This window comes from Desmodus rotundus, chromosome X (genome assembly GCF_022682495.2).
Source record: "Desmodus rotundus isolate HL8 chromosome X, HLdesRot8A.1, whole genome shotgun sequence".
In the NCBI taxonomy this organism is placed as follows: Eukaryota; Metazoa; Chordata; class Mammalia; order Chiroptera; family Phyllostomidae; genus Desmodus; species Desmodus rotundus.
Window position 1 is genome coordinate 76765632 of NC_071400.1, and position 22133 is coordinate 76787764.

Here is a 22133-nt window from a genome sequence, read left to right on the forward strand (position 1 = left end):
GTCTTCAGGCACAGGCACAGGGCACCAAGACTATGGCGGCGCAGAAGCCGGGGCTGCCGGGTGGGCTGTGGCAAGGAGGGCTGTGGAGACTGCGCAGCTCTGGAATGTCCGGCAGTGACGCGACACAGGCGCGATCACGTGTCAGCCCTCAGGCGCTGCGGTTGGCTCTGAGGGGGGACCGGAAGAAGCGACCCACTCAATAGTGTTGAGGGACGGAGGAAGGAGCATCCGGTACGGGGGTGGGACTTGCGGTCGGGGTCACAGAACGGCCATGATGGCGGGGATGCTGGAGGAGGGCCCAGGGTTGCCAGCGGCAATGACACTTTCCGAGTTTCATGCCAACCTGGCTGTCAGGTCCTCACAGTGCTGGGCATCTGCCCTGAATGCCACTTTAAAATGTTCTTCTGGAATACAAGTGCCCCTGTTTTGAGTTAATCAGCAGCATGATTTCTCTGAGCAACTTATTTGAATATTGCCCTAATGTGATTGTTTCATTAAACATGGCCCTTTTGTGGTGTCACTGGTTACATTTTATATCACAAGCTGTGTTTGAATGACTTCACATCTACATGACGACAGTTCCGACACCCCCACTGAGCTCCTAGACCTTGTTCCCCATCCCTCCACCCCACCGAAGCCAGTCCCCCCTCCCTCCCCCACCGCTACCCTCCCCCTTGATTTTGTCCTTGTGTCCTTTATAGTAGCTCCTATAGACCCCTCTCCCCACTATCCTCTCCCCACTCCCCTCTGGCTATTGTTACATTGTTCTGAATTTCAATGTCTCTGGTTATATTTTGTTCACTTTTTTCTTTTGTTGATTATGTTCCAGTTAAAGGTGAGATCGCATGGTATTCATTCAAACAAATAAACCCAGTTTATGCCACTGTAAGCCATGTAAGTAGTCCTTTATCTTACTGAAAAAGCAGCCAAAAGAGCAGTGTCTCCAAGACTTGGTAGACCAGTGCTTAGGGAATGAAAACGAGTGGTTGACAATTATACTCACACTCACACAAATTTCTATGAGCCTAATCAGGTATTTCTATAAGAATTAAATCACATTTTTACAAGAATCTTAAGCATAATGCAATGTAGGAGATTTGTTTAATGAAGAAAGAATCATAAACAGGTCTCAGTCATTTTCTATCAGACTAAAATTACACAAGTGATAAACGTAATCTGAGGCTGCCAGAGAGGTCTGACAACCACTTCACAGGGGAGTCCTGAGGGGTACATGTTTCACACAGTAGATGAGTTTTAGACCAAAATTCAGTATGTACACTAACTTATCAAAAATATTCATTTCCCTCTTATAAAATGTTGGATTTTCTGTTTCAGATTTTCTTGACACAATTTGTGAATAGGGCTTGAGTGTTTCAAGGCCTGAAGGAGTACTCATTATTCAGACCAGATCTGAGAATGTCTTGCAGTCTTTGATGAACTAGCTCAGAACCCGCCCTGTGAAGTTTGGAAGTGGGTAATGTTCCCAGTTGTGTTGCTGAGGAGGGCCCAGCAGCGTTTATACCCAGTGCTCACATGGCTTCTCCCTTCCTTGAACAAGTATCACAGGGAAGGGGAGGAAAGGCTATCCGACGAGGGATAAAAACCACAATCTTAACTCCCAAAGCTGCCTTGTTCGGAGCATACCTGCAAGTTGGGGCACTCCACAGAGAGGTAGTTGTATATCTGGAAGTTGTTCACAATTGATAAGATTTCTTATCATCCACTTGGATATTCTAGGGAAAATGGCTGGACTAACATATAAGTCGCTTAACATCTGTAATTTCTTCACCTATGTAATTTCATTAACTAATGTCACCCCAATAAATTCAATAAAAATAAAAATAAAAACATTTCCTCATCTATAAAGTAGGAATAAGAAGCTCAAACTTCTGGAGAAAATAAAAAGGTAGAACACGTGCAAATTGCAAAGTGCTGTGTGAGAACTAAGGCATTACATTGAAAACTGTCACTAGGGGATGGACACTTTGCTGAGCAACAATATTTATGCTGTGTGTTACCAGTGCCAATTTAATTTATTTTCCTACCAGCTCAAGATGATATAGCAAGAGGAAGAAGAAGCAGACTAAATTGGGTTACGTACTGTTACCTCAGATACTGTTTTGGGGCTTTTTTTTTTTTTTTGCAAGGTGGCACACAGCTTTTATAAAGTAAAACCTCTTTAATTGAGATGCAATATTTCAGAAAAGTGTTAAGATTTGTATTCAGGACATTTGAATGAAACCAATCAAGGAGGGAGGAGTTAGTAGCTCTTGTGGTATAAAAGACAACAGGAAGAATCTCAAGTCCCAAAGTATCCCTCATGACCAGTATGTAAAACGACCGTTAAAAATTCGTTATTTCTCCCTGGCTGGTGTAGCTCAGTGGATTGAGCACAGGCTGAGAACCAAAGGGTCACCAGTTCGATTCCCAGTCAGGGCACATGCCTGGGTAGCAGGCAGGTCCCCAGTGAGGGCCACAAGAGAGGCAACCACACATTGATCTTTCCTTCCTTCTTTCCCCCTCCCTTCCCTTATAAATAAATAAATAAAATCTTTAAAAAATTCGTTATTTCATGTTGCTAAGGAGAAAAAAGAAAAGTACAGGTCCTATCTATTATGCTATATTTTAGATAAGGATTCTATGTATCTGTATATGCTTTTATATACAGTAAACGGGTGTTTGTGAGGATATGCAGAATACTTCTAAGAAAATTACCTTTTAGAAAGTGGAGAGAATTGGAAAACTGGGGAACAATGTTAGAAAAAGGCTTCGTCATAAATTGCTATATAGGTTTTCTTTTCCGAACTTTGTGGATATTATTAGTAATTTCAAAAGTTAAAACAACGAATTCATTCTTTCAGAAGCCAGACTATGAATTAAAAAGAGAGCGCAGCCGAAAGGTGAGATAGAGGTGAGATTTAGGGAGCTGCAGTACTTAGTGAACGTCAAAAGGAGAATAGGTCATGTGGGACTGAACGCAACACAGAGAGCCCGCACTCTGGGCCTGAACACCAGGAATGAACATGCAAACACCACCTCCAAACCTAACTGCCAATTATTTATAAAACTGAAATGAAGGGACTCATCTCACAGGTCTGTTGCTTAAATCTAATCACCTATGTGATATGGATCACATAGTCCCCCAAAATGAGATGACAGAACAATAGAAACCACATAAAGACATTACCTCCTCTGAAACCAGATGATTCTGACTCCATCACTTACTGGCTGTCTAGTTCCAGACAGTGACACTACCCTGAAACCATTTTCTTAGAGGTAAAATAGGGGATGTCTATATTTCATGGGGTTGTTGTTAGAGTGACCCACACAAAATGTCTGGAAAGCACCAGAAACCATTCCTCACATATTCATGCATTTGGCAATACTGGGTTTTTAAAAACTGGGGGGAAAGATAAATTTAATATTTTTAATTTAAAAAAAATTTTCCATTAGTCTACAGTCAATCTAATTTTATATTAGTTTCAGGTGCACAGCATAGTGGTTAGACAATCATATCCTTTACAAACTGTTCCTGCTGATATTTCCAGTATGATGTTGAAAAATGCCTTCTCCTTATACTCTCTTATATCTGTTAGATATAAGAATCATAACTAACTGAATGTCCGCAAAGGCACTTAAGCAATAAAGTTCACTGTATTTATTTATCAAGAAGTGGGAAGTGGGATGGGGAAGAAACCTCATAGTTCATGCTTCTGGTTCAATTATAACAGGACTCTACACTGGGTTCTGCAATTCTCTTGGCCCTATCCTCATGGTTACATAGGGCTGCCCTTGTACCTGGCATCACACCCTCATACCAAAATCACAGTCAGAATGACAGGAATAGAGACAAAATGATTACTTTTCACAAAGCTCATCACTTTATCAGGCAAGTAAAATTTTATCAGAAATCCAGGCCATTTTTATTTACAACCTCAGTCAAAACCCAGTCATATCATCACCCTATCGGCAGGAGAGATTACCAAAACAAGCATCTTGAGGAGATTGTTTGAAAAAAACTTTCATGATTGATTCAGACTAATTCTGTTGTGTGCAACGGACCTGCACAGATTGGCACTGCAAAAAAAATGTAGTGTTCTCTTAGTAAGTAACAGGGGGTAAAACGACTGTGGGATTAGTGCTCAGGAGTCAGCCATACTATTTTTGCTGAGACAATGAATTAAGTCATCAGTATCTTAGACTAAATTAACTACAGGAATTGCTTTCCTTTCTACCAAAGGATTGTGGTGGTAGGGAAATGGATGATAAAACTGAAACAAGCATATTGAACACATGAAAACAATTAAAATGTTAAAGATATTTGGTGGTTTAGTTAAATTTAAGGGCATGTTACTATAGACAAGGGGCAGCAAACATTTCAGGAAAAGACAAAATAATAAAAGTTTTAGGCTTTGTGGGACGTATGAACTCCGTCTCACCTACTAACTGTCATTGTGGTGCACACACAGCAATAGGATATATATAAATAAATGGTAATGACTCATTTCCAGTCAAACTCCAGATACTTGACAGTTCAATAATTGCTATTGAAGATACAGTACATTTTTATGATGTTTGCTTCGGTACTTACGTGAGTGTATGGCTAAGTGAGTTAAGTGGAGGCATCACTGTTATTTTCCAGTGCCTGAGGTGATCCAAGGTGCAGCCATGTTTGACAACCAGGATGCTGAAGAGTGCTTCTCAGTTCATCATATTCATCACCTTCAGTCTTCTTAAACATAGACACTGATTGAGTAGGTCTGGGATAAGGCGTGAGATTTTGCATTGCTAACCAGTTCTCAGGTAACACCGACATGCTGCTCCATAGACCACATTTTGGGTAGCAAGGCACTTATTTGCACGGTTTTTCAATGCCGGGGATATTGAGGTCCTGCCCCAGAGGTTAATAGGGTCAGCATGGGATGGGGCCTAGGAATTGAGACTTCTAAAAGCTTTCTAGGGCGTACTAATGTACAGCAAAGCTTGAGAACATCTGTTGGAAAGTGTATGGTAATTTACCCATTTTTATGTTATCAGTAGCCCTTTTGCTCATTCTCTGCTTTCAGTCCGCCCGTTCCTCTCCTTTTCAGGTCCAAACATCCAGATGATGGTGGGGTCAGGATTAGCATTTCATCTTTTCACTCTTTCCCACCTCTGAGGAGTGGAATGTCACTCAGGATGGAAAGACGAGGCTCAGGCAGCTGGGTGTGGGCAGAGTGAGCAAAAAGTGTTCCAGGGGGTGATTGAAAGGGAAGGCTGGTAGAGACAAATGGGGCATTACACAGACAGTTGTCACGGGAAACTCACCTCTAGACTTGGGCCTGAGTTTGGGGCAGCAGAAACAGCCATCCACCCTCCTGAGTCCTGGCAGCACCTGACAAATATGAAGGAATTTTCCTTCCCCAGATGCAGGGTGACAGCTAGTTGAAATGCAAGAGAGACCTCCAGTGGCAAAGTGTGCACATGAACTCTCCCCAAAGCATGCACACCGCAAAGGAACTCAGAAGTGAGGAGGTGATGATGATGACCATGGTGATGATGGGAAAGGAGGCTTACAAATAACCCGTCTGCTCTATGTGCTGGGCACTGTGGTAAGCATTGTAAATTACTGACTCATTTAATCTCTCGGCAACCAAATTTTATAGGTATATTTAACAATTTAGAAAGTGGCCAAACTGGGACTTGAACCCAGGCAATAAAGGTTAAGAAAGGCAATTACTGGGTAGCTAAGCTTGTGTATATATTAGTAACTGCTCAAAGCAACCAGCAAACTTTAAAAAGACTCAAGCTAACCATGTGATATTCGTGAGGTATGCAAATCTGCAATGTTTCACTTTTATCTTTGTAACCACACCAGGCACAGAGGAAACGTGTTATGTTTTGTTTTGTTTTTGCAGGCAGGGGCAACCTTAGGGTTTAACATGGGTACAGCTTTCATATGGTCACAAACAGTGTACTGAGAGGGAGGCGGAGTTTTTAAAGGGGAACAGAAAAACAAACATCTAGAGAGAACCAAGATGGCGGCGTAGGTAGACACACTGCGCCTACTCTCACAACCAGAACTGACGGAAAATCCAACGGCAAGGAAGTCCGACACCAAGGAAATAAAAAATAAACATTCATCCAGACGGGTAGGAGGGGCAGAGTCGGGCACCGGGGCGGAGAGGACTCGCGTTGCCATGACAGGACCGAGACTGGCGGAGTGTGGGACCAACGGGGCAGGCAGTCTGACCACTAGCAGACCCTGCGACTCCACAGTCGCGCACAGATAAACGGAGAGGGCCAGACTCAGAGTGGTGGAAAATGGGGCAGGCAGAGCGGCGGGTAGCAGACCCCAAGACCCCACATTCGCGCACAGATAAACTGGACGAACGGGGTGGGGGGCGGGGGGGGGGGAGCGAAGCAGACCGAGCAACCCAGGGCTACCGCGCAACGAAATAAAGCCTCAAACCTCTGAGTGAAAACACACGTGGGGGTTGGGGCGGCAGCAAGAGAAACTCCCAGCCTCACAGGAGGGGTCGTTGGAGAGACCCACAGGGGCCTAGAGCGTGCACAAGCCCACCCACTCAGGAACCAGCACCAGAGGGGCCCAGTTTGATTGTGGGTAGCAGAGGGAGTGACTAAAATCTGGCAGAGAGGGGAGCAGGCACCATTACTCCCTCTCAGCCCCTTCCCCACGTACAGCCTCACAGTGTAGGGACCAGCATTACCCCACCCCGGGGAACACCTAAGGCTCCGCTCCTTCAAGTAACAGAAGCAACAAGACAAAAAAAAAAAAAAAAATGGCCCAAATGACAGAACACTTCAAAGCCCCAGAAATAATTCAACTAAGCAGCGAACAGGTAGCCAACCTATCAAATGCACAGTTCAAAACACTGGTAATCAAGAAGCTCACAGAATTAGTTGAATTTGGTCGAAAACTAGATGAAAAAATGAAGGCTATGCTAAGAGAAACAAAGGAAAATGTACAGGGAACCAATAGTGATGGGAAGGAAACTGGAACTCAAATCAACGGTGTGGGCCAAAAGGAAGAAAAAAACATCCAACCAGAAAAGAATGAAGAAACAAGAATTCGGAAGAAGGAGGGGAGGGTCACGAACCTCCAGGACATCATGAAACGTTCCAACACCCGAATTATAGGGGTGCCAGAAGGAGAAGAGGAAGAACAAAAAATTGAAAACTTATTTGAACAAATAATGGAGAACTTCCCTCATCTGGCAAAGGAAATAGACTTCCAGGAAGTCCAGGAAGCTCAGAGAGTCCCAAAGAAGCTGGACCCAAGGAGGAACACACCAAGGCACATCATAATTACATTACCTAAGATGAAACAGAAGGAGAGAATCTTAGAAGCAGCAAGAGAAAAGGAGACAGTTACCTACAAAGGGGTTCCCATAAGACTGTCAGCTGATTTCTCCAAAGAGACCTCACAGGCAAGAAGGGACTGGCAAGAAGTATTCCAAGTCATGAAAGGCAAGGACCTACATCCAAGATTGCTCCATCCAGCAAAGCTATCATTTAGAATGGAAGGGAAGATAAAGTGATTCTCAGATAAGGTCAAGTTCAAGGAGTTCATCATCACTAAGCCATTATTATATGAAATGTTAAAGGGAGTTACCTAAGAAAAAGAAGATAAAAAATATGAACAGTAAAAATGACAGCAAACTCACAGTTATTAACAACCACACCTAAAACCAAAACAAAAGCAAACTAAGCAAACAACTAGAACAGGAACAGAACCACAGAAATGGATATCACATGGAGGGTTATAAACAGAGGAGTGGGGGGGGGGGAAGGTACAGAGAATAAGTAGCATAAATGATAGGTGGAAAATAGAAAGGGGGAGGGTAAGAATAGTACAGGAAATGTAGAAGCCAAAGAACTTACAAGTATGACCCATGGACATGAACTACAGGGGGGGAATGTGGGAGGGAGGGGGTGGGCAGGATGGAGTGGAGTGAAGAGGGGGAAATGGGATAACTGTACTAGCATAATCAATAAATATATCAAAAATACCCCAAACATCTGTAATTTCTTTGTGAAATCTTTTATATTTAACTGGGAAATAATGTCTTTCTACCCATAGCTGTGAAGACAAGGTAACAGGCTGACTCCCCTCCCCATCGTGCAGAAGAAAGCAGGGGCCATGCTGAGGTTAGGAACAGGCTGGTTCTCAGATAGACTCTGAGGAGACACCGGTGCCCACAGTCTGAAAGGACGTCATAGTCCCGGTGGGACCAGCAGTCACGTGGCTTTCCAACACTTCAACTCAACCCCTAATGCTAGCTGTCCTGCACCTGGGGCTGGCTGGGCCATACTCTCTCTACGCTATGTAGTGAGCTTATCCAGTCCCATGACCTCAAAGGCATCTACAGCTGATGTCTCCCTGTGTGTATTTCCAACCCTGACCTCCAACCTGAGCTCCCGATTCATTTACTTGCATGACCTTTCCACTTGGACGTCTAACGGGCATCTCAGATTCAACATGACAGGCCTTCCCCACCCCTCGTGTCTCCCTGCGGGTGTCCCCCGATTAATAAATAGCAACACCTTCAACCCGGGTGATCGAGTTCAAACACTACATACTTCATTATCGTTGTCATTTGTCATTACTTGCCTCTGGTCCATAAGTAAATCTTGTTGATTCATCCAAATCCAGTAGAATTTGCCTGCGTCTTCATTTCTTTCGCCTCCACTTCAGTCCAACCCCTCTTGTCTCTCACCAGGACAAGCTGTAGTATGTCCCAGCTGGCCTCCCAGCTTCAACTCTCCCCTGCCCTGTCCACTCTTCAAAGCAGGCAGTCACACACCTTTCATTCCGTGGCATCTATTCCATTAAATATTTAATATCAGAAGTTGACCTCCAGTCATGATTTTATACTTTTCAGGCCTCTTACAGAGGTAAATTTTGGGTACCATGTTGCGTTAAGCAAGAGCAATCACACCTGCCTCTACTGTAAGGGCAGCATGCTAGCACAGCATGGGTGACGACAGGACCTCAGCCCATGTCTGCAGGAAAGCCAGCCCAGCACTCAGAGGCATTATCACGGTAGCCCAGGGTGAGCTTGTCCAAGGCCCCCAACTAGCTACCTGGAATGAACCATTAACATTTCAACAAAGCAAAGAGCCCTTTCATGTCAATCTCTGCCCAATTTAGTACATACTTCCCCCTCTTTTCCCCCTTCATTTCTTTATTTATTTTGTGTTTTACTGTTGACTTTTACACTTTTACCATGCACATACACCCACATTCATCAGGGCCCTGCCTCACCTACCCCCATATACCACATCGTTTATAAGAGAAAGATTGATTGTGCTTTCTCCAGGGTCCCACGGTTTACCTCCTCCCTCCATCCAGGGTCCCACAGAATTCCTCCTCCCTCCATCCAGGGTCCCAGGGTATACCTCCTCCCTCCATCCAGGGTCCCACAGAATACCCCCTCCTTCCACCCAGGGTCCATGGAAAACCCCGTCCCTCCATCCCTGGTCCAGAAAATACCTCCTCCCGCCATCCTTGGAGATAACCGAGTTGCACTTGATTGAGACATTGGGGGGGGGGGGGGCAGTGAAGAGACTCCTGCATACCCGTTTTAAAACTTAAAACTTAAAAGGCGAGGGTTTTGCACACACGAATCGATGAAACACCTTTATCTATTTAGGAACCAACAACTTTATCGGGAGAAATGGTAAAACTGGAACCTAAAAACTTAAGTGAACGGTTTGCAAGGCCAACATGGCAATAGGCATGCTGAGCACGGTGACCAGGGGAAGTCTCCCCGTGGCTATGGGGAAGGCAGTCCAGGCTCAGTCCTTCTTGCGGTCGCCCAGGGTGAGCTTGTCCAACAGGTACTCTGCCAGGCCGGATTCCGGAGCGCCCATCTTGCGCAGCTGGGTGACGTGGTCCCCCAGCTCTTTGATGAACATCACCTGTTGCTGCAGGTAGTGACTCTCCAGGAAATCGCACAGGTGGCCGTCCCCCTTCTCGGTGGCCTTCTGGTGCAGATCGAGCAGGCTCTGGTTCACCACGATGGACAGGTGCAAGGCGCACTCCAGGGCCTTCAGGCTGCTCTCCCAGTTGTTGCGGTCAGGCCTGCTGATGTCGCGCAGGCGGATTCGGGCCCCGCGCTGGTTCTGCAGCTGCATCAGCCTCTCCGCCAGTGCCTTCTCCTTGCCCGACCGCTGCAGGAGGAGCTCGGCCAAGTGCTTGCACGACACGCCATCGAAATAGGACGCCATGGACGTGTACACGTAGGAGGCGTAGAGCTGCAGGGTGATGTGGGAGTTGACGGCGGCCTCACACTCGGGGTGGTAGTTCTGGCGCACGTCCGAGGCTCCGGGTGGGGTCGCCATGTCTGGAGGTGCGGGCGCGGGGCACCGAGACGAAGGCTGCGGTGGAAGCGGCGGCGGCTGCAGGCGAGCAGCGGTGGCGTCGATGGTGGTGGCTCTGGGCCCTCAGAGTGTCCCTGCGGTGGGTGACCTGGGCGGCCGGAGTCTGACCTGTGGCGGAAGCAGGGAGACGTCAGAGCCTCCGCTCCTGGAATCCGAGAGGGGGACACCTGCTGGACCGGATCTGGGGTGGCACCGGAAGTGGGGTCTGTTACTAGGTGGGGGAGGGGACGGAGGCAGTTTCCTGGGGGGAGGGGCGAGGATGAGGGCGGAGGGGCGGGAGCCCTGCCTTTCAGGTTCCGCCAGAGCCTGGTGACACCTAGTGACTTTGTGCTGAGCGCCTAAGTTTTTAATTTGGCGATGTTTCTATTTCCAAGGATTTTCTCTTGTTTTCTAGTTACTTCCTTTAATAGCACCATGTTCTCATTTTATAAACCCAGCTTCTTCCTTAAAACTTGGGAATATTAATTTTGATTTGGGGGATATATATATATCTTTATTTGTTTGCTCATCACGATCTTCTCTTTAACTTTCACATAATACTTAAAACTTTGTGCATTCGTATTGAGCACTAAGGGGCACATTTGATTGCCCTAGGTGATTAGTTTGCATCTGATCTGCAGTTGTGATGTCCAGTTCACTAACAGACTTCTCTTCTGGGAGCGCATAGCATGTCAATTAGGGAGCAGTATTGTGTCCTTTGAGACCCATGGCATGGAATTTGCAGATAATGTCTGGACCATCCCAAATTCCAAAAAATTGGCGTTTTTCTGACATTGGAAGACTTCTCTGTATCGCTCTTCCAGGAAGATGTGTCCATTTGCTTCGTTTCCTTTCTGTTTTGTTGTGTTCTGTTTCTAACATGGTTTCCTTTCTCGAATCTTTGAATGATAAGGACAATAATCCACCATCACCTGTACCACCAGTGTGTACTGAAGTTTGGTAAGAACAAAAACTAAAAATTTAATGTTTTAAGCCAGTAAGACTCACATGTTTGTTACAGTAGTTAGCCTACCCTGACTAACTACCCGGTGAAAGTACGTTCTGGACCAGTACAGGTTAACAACCACTCCCCCAAACCCCTTATTATTTTCCCTTGGTAGAAATGCAGCTACCAAAGAAGAAAATTATAGATAACCAAATAATTATGCTGTATTTCTTTTGCTCCCTTTTGTTTCCTCATGGAGAATGGAATGAAAAATCCCTCAAAGATATATGGAGAGTAAGGAATACGTTTTTCAACTTCCCTCAATTCTGGAGACCAAAATCAGGCTGGTCATGAAGTGCCTGACCTTAAACTAACAGCAGAAGGCACGAGGGGCAGTGACCATTCCTGGCTGCCCCCTGAGTCATTCCGAGATGGTGAGGGAGACCTGGGTCACGTAAGAACTGGGGGCCGTCCACTGGACACACATAATTGGAGTATGTGTTGGTGTGGGGTAGTTCCCCTGAAAATAAGGATGCTATTCCAGAACTGGTACCAGAGCTAAGAAGATGGTGCAGGGGACAACACTATTTCATACCATTTAGTACCCCACAATTAGAATGAATCCCACATCTGTTTGTGTCTCCCACGTCACACAGCATGCCAGGCACTTCGCACATAATTCCCTGAGCCGACCTTCCCCTTTGGAAAAGAATATAGGCAGCCCTGACTGCTGTGGCTCAGTGGATTGGGGATTGTGGTGCAAACCAAAAGGTCGCTGGTTCAATTCTCTTCAGGGTCCAAGCCTGGGTCGCGGGCCAGGTCCGCAGCCGAGAGCATCCAAGGGGCAACCAATCGATGTTTCTCTCACACAATGATGTTTCTTTCCCTGTCTTTCTCCCTGTCCTTCTTCTCTCTCTAAAAATCAATTAATAAAATCTTTTTTTTTTTAAAGGAAGAGTATAGGCAGAAAGGAACAACAAATGTGGGCTCAGACTGGAAGATTCTGGGAAGATGCCATGTCTGTAGAGAGTGCTAAATGATATGTGACAATTGTATGATCTGTAAAAATAAAGTCACATTATCTGGAGCACAGTAAAGAAAAAAGAAAGAAAGAAAAAAAAAGAGTGGGCTCCAGAAGCAGAGGGACAGCCTGTTTGAGATATCTGTGGGGAATGGAAAACGGCTTCAGTTCCCAAATACAGATGCCAAATGCCATTAAGGCAGAGTTGTTTGGCAAAGCTCTCCATGAAGCCCAGGGTTCAGGAGCCTGGCCACAGTGAGCCATGGGTAGTAAAGGCGGCCAGGGAGCCAGTCCCAGTTTGTCACCAGATAATAAATGAAAGATTTAAGGAGTCCTTACCAGACTGGGTGGTTCCCGAGTGTCACTAACCCTCTCAATTCTGTGAAACAGCTGTTGTTTGTATCACCTCTCATTTGAGGAAACTGAAGTGCAGAAGATAAACTACTTGCCCAAGGTGATGGGGAAGGTGGATTAAAGTCAGTCTGACTCTCAACTATACCCCTAGTGACCTCAGCCCCCTCTTTGATGAAACGGGGTGCAAACAGGACACTGGGTCGCATAATTCCTTGAGGCCTCTCCCAGCTTTAAGTAATGTGAGAACCAGAGGTGCAGACACAACAGCAAACAGCTGTGAGGACTCTGCAGCAGCAAGGTACCCCCTCCCCAGCTTTCCTGGCACAGTGCTCAACTTCAAGGCCAAGTTCCTCCTACTCAACAACACACAGCAGTCTTTCCTTGCTCAGTGTCTACTCGGAAATGAGTTTAAGGACATTTTTAAAAATCACAAAGGGCCACCATTTGAAATTGAACAAAACTTCTCCTGAGTGGGCTGACAAGCCTCTGAGCATGGCTGGGATGAGGGAGTATTGGTGCTGTGTCACTCGTCTGATGGGCTGGCTACTGCACCCCTCCTTTGAGTTGTTTTCGATTTACATTTTGCTGTCTTATTTATGGGCGACATTTCCCAATAAGGTTGTGGTCTCTTGTTTTTGATCAGTGTGGGTAATCAATAGAACAGGTACTTGGATTGCCTTTCCTCATAGGATTAAAATAAGTTTTCCAGAAAGTTATTTAGCACCTCTCTCTCCCCCCCAAACTACTGTTCCTGGGTCAGTTCTCCAGATAACTATTGATATTTCTTTATGCTTATTTCCAACCAAACTGTATTCCGTGAGGTCTTATAAAGATTATCTCCCCGTTCCATCTGTGAACATTTTGGTGCTTGGAAGTCCCAAATAAGTGCTTGTTTATTATATAGACCTCTTCGTCTTAACTAAAACAACTCTTCTCGAATGTGGACCCTAATTCTTCACACCAGATTTTTGAATCTGGTATGAGGAGTGGGGTGGAATGTCAGAGAATTTTCAGGGTTCATGGTCTGCATTGTGTAGTCAGCAATAGACTCACACCCATTTGTTGTACTAATACACAAAGAAATGCAGACCATCACTAGTCTTTAATGCTCTCCTACATTTACTTTATGATTCAGCACATGTAATTCAAAATCCAATACCTCAGTTGCACTTTTTACTCTAGAAGGCGTTTAAACGATTTCTCTGTCACATGTGGCCAGAGATTGTGACTCGTTTGTGGAGACTTGTAGTCTAGCAGTGGCCTCAGACACCACTTCTGCTTATCACATGACCAGTTTCACCCAAGGAGGAGTGTGGGAGATCTGCTACAGGGGGCAGGTGGACAGCAGAAGTTTGGTGCGGGCTGCGCTACAGAGGGTGCTGCATCTCATTTACATCCTAGGATTGTCTACAAAAATGGTTGAGGGAACAGGGGTATCCTCTAAGGAAATAAGTGTGCAATATATTTTTTAAACAAGAAAAATATTTCCACTACCTTGTAACGTTTGTTATCAAGTTATATAGCACAATTGTCCTAATCTTTGGGATGTAGACCTTGGTACATAAAGTGAACAGCAGGCCAGAGGGAAGTTTCAGAGTTATTGCAAGTGGCCTTCAAATTCATTTTGTTCACTAAGCTTTGTCAGAGGGATGAATAATGGCTCACAAGTTTCGTAAGTATGCAGATGCTCCTGTGATTAAGAAAATCCATATTTATTTAGAAGTTGTTGCAGGCAGCTCTCCATATACTATAGGCCTATTCTGGGGACATCTGAAGATAGTTCCATTGCTCTCTGCCTGAGGGTTTTCATTCTCTCCAAGGGTAAGCTCAATTTGCAGATGGAGGATCAGAAGTGCTGGCACTTAATGTCCACAGGAACAACCCTGAAACAAGGAGGAAGAGTGGTTGGTACATAAATACTCCAGGTTCTTTGTCATAGAAGGGACAATTCTGACTTGTGTACTTCATAGTCTCTCTGAGACTCCCTGGTAGGACTGAACCCCAGTTGACTACGACAATAGCCTGCGCATTAATTTATTCTTTATTAGATTCTTTCCCTTCCCTGCCTCACTTTCTCATTCCCCTATTGTGTTTCTTGTTGTCACTTTGCAAGCAAACTATTTGCAATCAAATTCTTATTTCAAGGGTCTGCTTGGGGGAACCCTAAGACAAACTCTTACTTATTACTAGTAAATGTTCAATTTAGGCATCTTAATAATTAGATATTAAATTATTATTATTTATTATACTGTGTTGAGGGATATGAATCTTATTTTAGTTTTCAAAAGAGTCCTTACACACAGTAAAATTGTAAATATGGACTCAAAGAAAAGTGACTATTTTGTCCTCGTGATTGTCCTTATACCCAAAACTTTTTTGGACATGCGCTTTAAGAATACCTAGATATCTCTGTTTTTGAGTGTTAGCCAATTAAATTTCCTTATAGAAACAGACATATAACTACCTATACCATAAATGTCATGAAGCAAGGTCACCATTGTATCCACAACACCCAGAACAGGGGATAGAACACAGTGACAGTTCAATATTAGATATTTACAATATTTACAATTTTCGATATTTACAATAGCCACAATTCAGAAACAGCCCAAGTGCCCATCAGTGGATGAGTGAGTGAAAAAGCGGTGGTACCTCTACACAATGGAACACTACATCGCAGTAAAAAAGAAGGAAATTTTATCCTTTGTGACAGCATGGATGGGTCTGGAAAGCATTATGCTAAGTGAAATAAGCCAGACAGAAAAACACAAGTACCATATGATCTCACTTATAGCTGGAACCTAAGGAAGAAAATAAACTAATGAGTAAAATAAAATCAGAGGCACAGAAACAGACTGACAACTCTGAGAGGGGAGGAGGGAGGTGGAAACTGGGTGAAAGATGGTGGAGATTAGACAAAGGACATATATGCATGACCCATAGACACAAACAACACTGTGAAGATGGATTGCGGGAAGGGGGGCTGGGAGGAGGGGTGCAAAGAGGGGTGAAATTGGGACAATTGTAATAGCATAACAATAAAAAATTAAAAACATTTAAAAAAACAAATGAACTAAAATAAACACACCAGCCAAATAATGAATGAAACCACATGCTATGGAATTGCTGTGAATTTGGGCAGGGAGGATCTGTCTCAAAGCATAAGCCAAATGTCATGGCATCCCACAGAAATCAACATGAACTTTTTTTTCCATATAGATTTCTTTGTTCAGTTCTGGTCACAGACTTCAGACAGGACATTAGCAGTGCTGGAAACATCTCCAATGACAGCAATTTGTATAATTGAGGGGCTCCAGAACTCTACAGAGGGAGGTTTTCTAACGAAGAACTCCTCAGGCTTCAAAGGCAGACACTAGCTAGCGTGTAAGATGGAAACTTATAAAATCTGAACGAATATAGAGAAAGTTAACTTAGATTCGTTTTTTTTTAATTCCAAAATGAAGAGTCACCCCTTGGAACTTGAAAAAGATAGTTTAGTTCAAATTAAAGGCAGTAATGAATACTTTACAGTGTCCAACCTGTGGCCCATGGACTGCATGTGGCTCAGCATGGCTATGAATGTGGCCCAACACAAAAGTGTAAATTTACTTAAAACATTATGATATTTTTTTTTGTTTTTGTTACTGTTTGTATATTTAATGTGTGGCCCAAGACAACTTTTCTTCTTTCAGTGTGGCCCAGAGACACCAAAAGTTTGGACACCCCTGCTTTACACAGTAGACAGCAAATGTGAGGAGTGTTTCCCCAGGAGGGTGCATAGCCTCAAAATTTTCATGAGTTTAATAAAGTAAGATGAACTCATGGAAGATGGAAGACTACTAAGACAAGTAAGGGAAGTTTCAGGTATGATCTTAGCTTTTAAAGTCAATAAAGAGAAAAAAGCACCAAATAGGGCAAAGCATCATTTTGGTGCCATTAGGTCATCTGGAATACTGGTTGGACAGTATGTGGTATTTTATATGTTATGTTGCAATGTTCTGATGAAAGTGATTATCAACATATACTTTCTGCAAACACTGTAAAAGGCTATGAACAGTATGTAAAGAATGACATAACTAAAAGCACGTGTGAAAGTAGCTGTAAGTCTTGGGGCCCATATGCTGGAAGTTAGCCACATTATTACATTATATACAGGGTACGGCAGAAATAACGCCCCTTTTTAATTACAAAATCATAAGCAGATAATTCTGTAACAAAAACAATATCACACTCAGGCATACCATATGATATTTTAAGGGGAAATGTTCAAATTGCTGTCCACCTCATGTAAGACATTCACGTACCCTACCAACCACATTCAAGTAAGCCTTACATATGTTGGACCCTGTGCCAAACACTTGGTATTAACTGCCCTCACTTTCTTCAATCATCACCTTCATACTGTGCCATACAATTAAAAGTTCTGGTCTAGGTTTGCACAGGAAAATGTTAAATGGCCACATCTCTTGGTGTGACAGGGGGAGAAAAGGAGGACATGGTGGTGGTGGTGGGATTGCGGGTCCTGAGAGACATTGTCTCTGGGGAGAGAAGAGATCTTTACATGGGAGAAGAGTTGTTTAGGGTTTGAAGTTGTGGCTCACATTTTATCAATCACATGTCTTCAGTATGGTCACAGTTTACAAAAAAACACATTTTGTAGACTCTTCCATGTTAGGAAACAAACTTTAAGTCATAGTTCACTGTTTCCAAATTCAGTACCAACCCTTTTAGTCAATACTTCTGAATAAAATTGTTGCTTTATAAAACTGGGGAATGGTTTAGGTGGCCATGACCACATACTAGATTAGTTTTTTGAGGTAATAACTTGCAAAGCTACATTTTCTAAGTGGAATGTCAAATCATTGCTTCTCATAAGTTTTTGAAGTCTTAACGGGAATTGTTTGAATAAAGTTAATTTTGGAAGTCAAATTTGAATCATTTTTCATATTGTCAACCCGCAATTCAAAAGAAGCATAACCATCTGTTTCTTACGCAGAAAAACAAAACTGCACACTCTCCTATTATCCTTAGATCTCTATAGTAGCAGTATTGTGTGCAATAACATATTTATGCATTGTTGTTTTCTCAGGAGTGGAAAATATTTTCTCAAGGTTCAGTTATTCAAAAATGGGGATACATAAATATTTTTAGAGGTTATCAGAAAAAGTTCTAGAATACACTATAAAAATAGTATAAATAACAGAAACTCACTTCTTACTAGATACATTAATGTGAGGGAGAACTAAGTAGATTTTATTCTCAAGTTATTTTTGTGATTATAAACAAGACTTAAGAGTTCCGGCCAAGATGGAAGCATAGGTAGAAACCCTTCGCTTCCTCGCACAACCAAAAGGAGGATAACAACAGATCTAAAATCAAGAAACAACCAGAAGTGCCAGAAAATCAAACTGCATGGAACTCCGTCAGCCAAGGAATTAAAGAAAAAGTCAACCAGAACAACCAGACCGGTAAGAACCCGCGGCAAGGCAGCAGACTGTGCAAGTGGGGCTGGCTGAAGGAGAAACTGAGACTCAGATTGACTGTGGACTACGGTGGTTGCCACGGTGGGAGAAGCTCCCAGTCTCACACAAGAGTTCATGGAAAAGTGGGCTAGAGACCAGCAGCCAAGCTGCATTGTTCCCTCTCTGACCCCTCCCCTACAGGAAGCACTGCAAAGAGGGTTGCTCTGCATGGGTGAATACTTAAGGCCCCACCCCCTTTCAACTTAACAGGTGCGCCAAGACAAAGAAATATGGCCCAAATGAAAGAACACAGCATAAGCTCAGAACTAAGCGATAAGGAGATAGCCAACCTATCTGATGGAGAGTTTAAAGCCCTGGTAATCAAAATGCTCACAGAACTGACTGAGCTTGGTTGAAAAATGAAAGATACCCAAAATGAAATAAAGCAAAATATTCAGGTAACCAACAGTGACAGGAAAGAAACCAGGACTCAGAGCAACGATTTGGAACAAAAGGGAAAAATAAACATCCAACTGGAATAGAATGAAGAAACAAAATTCAAAGAAGTGAAGAGAGTCTTACGAACCTCTGGGACAGCCTGAAACGTTCCAATATCCGAATTATAGGGGTGCCAGAAGGAGAAGAACAACTGCAAGATACTGAAAACTTATTTGAACAAGTAATAAAGGAAAACTTCCCCAATCCGGCAAAGGAAATAGACTTCCAGGAAGTCCAGAAAGCCCAGAGAGTCCCAAAGAAGTTGGACCCAAAGGGGAACACACCAAGGCACATCATCATTAAGTTACCCAAGATTAAAGATAAGGAGAGAATCCTAAAGGCAGCAAGAGGAAGGGAGAGACTTACCTACAAAGGAGTGCCCATAAGATTATCAGCTGATTTCTCAAAAGAAACCTTGCAGGCAGGAAGAGGCTGGAAAGAAGTACTTGAAGTCAACGGCCCAGAGACATATGAAAAGATGCTCAGCATCACTAGCCATCAGAGAGATGCAAATTAAAACCACACTGAGGTACCATCTCACACCAGTGAGAGTGGCCAACATAAACAAATCCACAAACAAATGTTGGAGAGGATGCGGAGAAAAGGGAACCCTAGTGCACTGTTGGTGGGAATGCAGACTGGTGAGGCCACTGTGGAAAACAGTATGGAATTTCCTCAGAAAACTAAAAATGGAACTGCCCTTTGACCCAGCAATTCCACTGCTGGGATTATACCCTAAGAACCCTGAAACACCAATCCAAAAGAACCTGTGCACCCCAATGTTCACAGCAGCACAATTTACAATAGCCAAGTACTGGAAGCAACCTAAGTGCCCATCAGCAAACGAGTGGATCCAAAAACTATGGTATATTTACACAATGGAATTCTACGCAGCAGAGGGAAAGAAGGAGCTTATACCCTTTGCAACAGCATGGATGGAACTGGAGAGCATTATGCCAAGTGAAATAAGCCAGGCGGTGAGGGACAAATACCATATGATCTCACCTTTAACGGAAACATAATCAATAGAAGAAAAAAGCAAACAAAATATAACCAGAGACATGGAAGTTAAGAACAATCTAACAACAGCCAGGGGGGAGTGGGGTGGGGACAGTGGGAAGAGGGGATTACAGGAACTACTATAAAGGACACATGGACAAAATCAAGGGGGAGGGTGCAGGTGGGTGAGGGAGGTGGGTTCAGCTGGGGTGGGTGTAGGGATGGGGAGAAAGGGCACACAGCTGTAATTGAATAACAATAAAAATTAAAAAAAAAAAAGAAGTACTTGAAGTCATGAAAGCAAGGACCTACATCTAAGATTAATCTATCCAGGAAAGCTATCATTTAGAATGGAAGGGCAGATAAAGTGCTTCCCGGATAAGGTCAAGTTAAAGAAGTTCATCATCACCAAGCCATTATTATATGAAATGTTAAAGGGACTTATCTAAGAAAAAGAAAATCAAAAACACAAACAGTAAAATCACAACAAACTCATCAACAAATGAACCTAAAAGAAAAGAAAAATAACAAAAACAAAAACGAAGCAAACAACTAGAACAGGAACAGAATCAGAGAAATGGACATCACATGGAGGGATTCAATGGGGAGGAGGAAGGGAGGAATGGGGGGGGAGGTAGAGGAGAGAAGAAGCATAATTAGTAGGCATAAAATAGCCAGGGAGAGATAAAAATGTTTTAGGAAACAGAGAACTCATAGAACTCATAGATGTACAACCCATGGACATAAACTGAGGGGGGGATGCTGGAGGTTGGGGGATGCAGGGAGGAGAAGAGATAAAGGGGGAAAATTGGGAAAACTGTAATGGTATAATCAATAAAAAATACTTTAAAAAAGGCTTAATGATCCTAAAATGGTACAATATAATAAACTTAACAATAAATATAAATATTTAAAGTTATTGTTTTTGCAATACTTTGTGAAAAAACTATACCTGTGTAAAATAACGTTTTGTGCTGCCTACTGTGCTTTGCAGAGTATGAATTATCTCTTGGTTATGATCAATTTAAAATGTATACAAAAGTAGACAGAATATTATAATAAATCCCATGTTCCCATCTCTTACCTTCAACCATTATTAACTCATGGAAATATTTCTTCATTTCTCCCTTAATATTTTGAAGAAACTGTCAGGTATCATTTTATCCATAAATATGTCAGTATGTATTTATAAAATTGAGAAATTTTTGTTAAATAAATTACCATACTACCCTTAAATGTGCTTTTATTTTTATTGTTTTTTCTACTAAATATTATTAACATACAATATTATATTAGTTTCAGGTACACAGCATAGTTATTCAACCTTTGCATTCCAAGTGAAGTAATCACCACGATAAGTCTAGTAACCCTTGTCACTGTACACATTTATTGTGATAATAATGACTATATTCTGTATGCTCTACTTTACATCCCCATGACTAATTTATTTTATAAGTAGAAATCTGTACCTCTTAGTTCCCTTCACATTTTTACCCATCTCCCCAACCCCTTCCCCTCTGGAAATCAGTTTGTTCTCTATGAGTCTGTTTTTGTTTCATGTGTTCATTTGTTTTGTTTTTTAGAATCCACATACAAGTGAAATCATATGGTTTTGTCCTTCTCTGACTTATTCCACTTAGCATAATTCTCTCTACTTCTATCCATATTGTTGCAAATGGCAAGGTTTCTTTCTTTTTTACATATATACCACATCTTTATCCATTCATCTATTGATGGACATCTAACTTCCTTTCATATCCTGGCTATTGTAAATAATGCCGCAATGAATATAGGGGTGCATCTGTCTTTTCAAATTAGTGCTTTCATGTTCTTTGGATAGATACCAAGAAATAGAATTGCTGCTGGTTTAGTGGGGATAAACTCTTTCAGATTTTTGTCTAGGAAACTCTGTATTTTACCTTCAACTTCTGAGTGAAACTTTGCCAGGTAGAATATTCTTGGTTGTAGGTTTTCCCTTTTATGACTTGGAATACATAATGCCACTCCCTTCTAGCCTGCAAAGTTTCTGCTGACAAGTCAACTAATAGTCTATCAGGGGTTTCCTTGTAGATAGCTAGTTGTTTTTCTCTTGCTGCTTTTAAGATTCTCTGTCTTCAACATTTTAACATTTTAATTATAATGTGTCTTGGTATAACTGGAAAGGCATAACAATGACTTTCAAAGATGAAAACTTGACTGTCAGAAAGAGTGCATCAGGAAGTGTCTTGCTTTGGATGAGTGATTGTTGCCGAGACCATTTCATGTAAGTTGGCAGTTACTTGAGATAGAGCTGTAAAGAACAATGCACTGCAGTTCACAAATGGTTATAAGCTATGCTTTCCTTTTCTGATTAAAGTAATAAAAGTCCAGCATTCCAGGCCAGCAAATATGAAGGTACTGAAGTGTTTTCTCAAGCATATTTTATATTTGCTATAGTGAAAACAACTCCAAAACCTGTAGGTCCTCTCTGTAAATATTCAGAAGGTAC

The 22133-nt window shown here is 42.8% G+C and overlaps 1 pseudogene; it reads right to left on the bottom strand.

Annotated features, from left to right (window-relative positions):
• Positions 1 to 9791: 9791 nt before the first annotated feature.
• LOC128780004 (ferritin heavy chain pseudogene) lies at positions 9792 to 10347 on the bottom strand (annotated as a pseudogene).
• Positions 10348 to 22133: the final 11786 nt, after the last annotated feature.